Source organism: Podarcis vaucheri (genome assembly GCF_965113315.1).
Source record: "Podarcis vaucheri genome assembly, chromosome: 1".
In the NCBI taxonomy this organism is placed as follows: domain Eukaryota; kingdom Metazoa; phylum Chordata; class Lepidosauria; order Squamata; family Lacertidae; genus Podarcis; species Podarcis vaucheri.
The window spans coordinates 14,831,074-14,835,617 of record NC_138759.1 but is presented as its reverse complement, the minus strand read 5'-3'; the positions used below and the strand labels follow the sequence as shown (position 1 = coordinate 14,835,617).

Here is a 4,544-nt window from a genome sequence, read left to right as displayed (position 1 = left end):
TTCTTTCTCTCTCTCTCTCTCTCTCTCTCTGCTGACGTTTACACCGCCCCAGATGATGATCGCTTTGGGAGAACAACAACAACAACAAAAAGGAAAGAAAGGAGCCTCGCGCCGACATCATCGCCCAACCAACCCACCCACTTCTTGGCTTGCTGTCGTTGCAAAGGCCGCCTGGAAAAACAGGTCGTGGCAGGGGCGAGGGCCGCATTCTTGACTTCTGCTGCAGGGGACGGCGAAGGAGTGGGGCAGGTATATAAGGCGGGGCAGGTAGAGGTGCCTGAGCGCAGATCGGGACGGAGACGCTGCTGCTGCTGACTGCCTACCTGCCTACCTTTCTACCTGCCTCCACCGGGAGACGGCGGCGAGCGAGAAGACAGCGCTGGCCACACACACACACACACGCACACAAACTTTTGCTTTCCTGGCACCTCGTGGCTCCAGCTCCGCTTTAGTGTCCCATGAGGATAATGGCATTTAAGGTGCTCAGTTTGCATCCGAGCTGGAACCCCCGCACGCCCCTTTTGCCTCTCCAGCCCTTCCTAATTACGCAGGAATTGGGCGCAGAGATTTTTTCCCTCTCCCTTTCCAAGGATCTGCTTGCACACCTCGTAAGTGGTTTTGTCTGCAAACCCCGCAACAAGCTTGGGGAGCGGGTAGGAGGGTGAGATCAAAAGGGATTTGTCTCTGGCCTGTCTGTGCTTTTTTTTCTTCTCCCCCTCTCCCCCCCCTCTTTTGACTTTGTTGTCTTTTTCTCTCGCTTTTGTTTTGTCCGGCTTAAGCAGGTCTCCGGAGATGCAGCAGGCGGGTGGGGACACCAAACGACTCCTCCCGACCCCCCCTCCTCTCCAAAGGATATCTAAGCCTGCTGGGTGCAGTGGTTCTTAACAGTTCAACAGTTCTGTAGCATAATTGTGAAATGTTTAGGACCACTTGACCCGGGCGGCCTGAGCATCGCCAGCTGGAAAAGGAGGAGGCGAAAGAAGTGCTCTGTGGACTTCAGGCTGCAGTCACTGGAGGAAGAGTTTCATTTCGAGGGAGGGGGACACACCGACTTGGGAAAGGACACCATCCGACAGCCACCGGCAAAGGCATCCCACTGAACGTGGCGAAGCTGCCCTGGAGATGAGAAATTCAGGACGGGGGTTTGGTTTTCTTTTAACCCATCCCTCAAAATTTGTAATCAGTGGAGTAAGCGAACAAGCAAAGAAATTGGGCTTTCCTTTCAGATTTAATAGGAAGCGAAGCAAGCTGCGCTCAGCACCCAGGGATTAAAAACCACCTTTAACGGTGTTTTTAAAAATAAGTTTCCAGTCCTCATGGATGTCAGTTCTCTAATATGGAGTAGGATAGGTGTAAGACACTCTATGAGAATAATTCCGCTGGTTAGTAAGTTAGGGGGTGTGACAGGTTGTTGTCAAATGGGTGAGAAATAGAAAGAGTGCGAGATTGGGAGGGGGAGGGAGAGACGAGATGAGGACAAAAAGTCCTGTTGGAACATTTCAGGCTGGTGCAGAGTCGATGAGCAAGCCGTCAAGTCCCACAGGTAATTCCGGTCTATATCGAAAGGAAGGTGTGTTCGCCTGGGCGTATAGGACCAGTTCCCACACGCACCTTTGTGTGTGCCAACAGATTGGTTCAATGGCTGCCAAAATGAGAGCAGATAAATCATTCTGCGTTTGCAGAATGATGACACCTGCTCCTCCCCTCCCAGTTGCCTCCATGGCAAAAGTCACTAAGACCTCCTTTGGAAGGAAGGAATTTGAGGACTGCAGCCTCAAACGCTACTTACCCTAGAACAGTTTCTTGTACGTCAGCCGGTTTCAGTGGAACTGCTTCAGGGTAAGTGTGTGTCAAAGTCTCCCAGGGCACTCGCCTGAGAACATTCCATAGGACTGGAATCCTGCATTCTCGGAGTTGCTAAGTTTATTTAAGCTGCCCTCCCATGGTGACCTGATGGTTTGCTCCAGATTGACACCGAAGCCAGTGCAGGATTAGTGTACAGGAGATACACAGCTGCTTAATCATTAATAGCTGAGCCCTAACCATGTTGACACAGGAGTAAGCCCCACTGATTTCTGCGTAATTTGCTTCTAGGTAAGCACCCTTTGAATGGCAACCTTAGGTGAATTGGCTGGCCTGTCCAAAAAACAACAACTGTGGGGAAACCTTTTAAAAATGTGTTTGTGTTGTAAGACGCTAAACTCCACTAATTGGGACAGAATATTTAGGATGTATGTTAGAACCAAATAAATGTTTTGCTGCTGATTTCTCATGCTAAAAACTTCATATTTTATTCTTAACTGTTTATTTTCTATCACAATTGCATAGTTTAAACAATAACAATACTTTGAACAAATGCATGAACATTGTATGAAAGGTAACAACCTTATACCATGTCTTCTCCCTTGTTTTGGTCCTGTATTTAAAATACAGATATGTAACGCTCTTGGCTGTAGAAAATTCACACGTGTCCCATTTTAAAAGTGAGTAATGAGAGAATCCAAATTTCCAAAGAAAACTTGCTTATTTCAATTTCCATAGGGGGTAGCTGTGCGAGTCTTTTGCAGCAAGAAGCTACAAAGTAGGTATTGCAGAAACTAACAAATTTATTACAGTACAAGCTGTTGTGGATTACAGTCCACTTCGTCAGATTTAGGAAGTATTATCCTGCACTGCAGGTACGTGTTGGGTTGGGGTGTTGGGTTGGGGATGCCTTGTGAACAGCGATGTCAAAAGCAAATGCAATACAGAAAAATTCAGATGATGGCAACTGTCTTATTAGCAGTGGCCATTCACAAAAAGACCCAGTAATTAGTAACATTAGTAACACTGGTAAGCCAATGAACACATACCGTGTGATTAAAAAAATCCATTAAATTTTTTTTAGATGCCACAAGATTCTTTGTTGCTCTTCTTTATTATAGTGCAATGCCCTGCCAAGTGGGAAGAGAATATTCCTCCCCTCCCTCTGTTCTTCCAGCTTTTTGAGCAGGTGGAAAGGTGTGTCGGCAGGACGGGGGGGGGGGGGACATTCTGCTCACCCCTTGGCAGAAGGCTAAACATGGACAGACTGGCCAAGTAGCTTTGCACAGAACGCTGTAGCAAGTTTCCAGTTGATAAATGGTTGTCTGAAGTCATGGGCCTTAAATCAAGGCTTGCACAACTTGCGGCCAACAGAGCCAAACACAATCCACTAAACTAACTCCCCTCCCCTTTGCTGCTTACGGTATATTGCCTGCCTGAAGCTAAGGGGGCCTGCCAATCACCTGTCGGGTCACAATATATATTGCATTTGCTATGGTGACTCGCAATCTGTGCAGCGCCTACTTGAAACTCATGCTGAGAGTTTTCTAAACTTGCAAAATGATCCAGGGCCTGCCAGAGCTTAAATGTGCAGCACAATCCTATGGCTATGTACTCAGAAGTACCTAAATCTTATGTCTCCAATGTGGTTTCTTCCTAGATAAGAATGCAAAGGTTTTCAGCCTTGGAGTGGTTTCAACAACCATCCTGTCTCCCTAGGGAATCTGGAATTCTTTTTTTGCGGGGAGTGAATGATTTCTAACTGGAGAGTCTCAGCACCCTCACCAAATTACAATTCCCAGAGTTCTTTGAGGGATAGGTTTGTGTAAATAACGTGCTTTTACCTTAGGAAGTCAGCACAGATGATGTAAGAGTTTTTTTACTTGTTGGCTGAAATCTCCCCAATAGGGGTGCAATTCTGCATAATTTCCCCGGGCATAATTTCCACTGGAAACAATGGAACTTAATTCTCAGTAAAAATGCAAAAGCTTGCACTATAGAGCATCTTCCAGATAATTATGTACAAGGCTACTCCTTGCAATTCAATGCAGTCTGATAAAATCAGGGGGAAGGCAGGGCTAATGGAACACTGTGCAGGAGCAAAGCAGTAGAGGACTACAGCTGAGACCCTATACTCCATTAACTGGGAGAAATCCTCACTGAAATTGGTGGGAACATCTTCTGCTTTACTTATTTATTTTTGGGAGGGGAATCCACATTTTAGTACAGGTTTTAAAATGTCTTCATGCAAAGTATCGATTTCTAGACTTGCTTTCACTAAAAGTACAGGAATGGTGTCCCAACATTTGGAGAAGTATGAAATTCAGTGAGTGGTTGCCTATTTCACGATGTGATAATTTAATGTAACAATTTACTTGTACACTGCCATTTTTAAATAAATAAATAAATTCCAACACCCACATGACTCTCAAAGACTTAATTCCCTTCAAGTCACTGGGCATAGTCCTCAAGCTACTTTCATCAAAGCAGGTTGGATTGAAGCCTGTGGAATGACTCCTCAGTAAGCAATTTTAACTGTGCCAGCTTAATAGTTGCTGAATGGAAGCCCTGCTTGCCCAAGGAGTACTCAGGAGTGCACTTTAAGGCTCCCCGTTGTTCCTTCGCAGTCATTTCCTTGCCTTACAATCATGTTTGGGTTGAGCAGATCTTTCTGCTCATTTCTTTCTGTTCCTCCAGCCTTTAGCTCCATTTTCCACATTTCCACATCGGTTTGTGATTTA

At 45.8% G+C, this 4,544-nt stretch overlaps 1 long non-coding RNA gene across 1 annotated transcript; it reads left to right on the top strand.

The window, feature by feature from the left end:
- The first annotated feature begins 296 nt into the window (after positions 1-296).
- LOC309527580 lies at positions 297-4,223 on the top strand. The gene is made up of 2 exons (XR_014217262.1): positions 297-608; positions 783-4,223. It is a non-coding gene; the product is annotated as an uncharacterized lncRNA (long non-coding RNA).
- Positions 4,224-4,544: the final 321 nt, after the last annotated feature.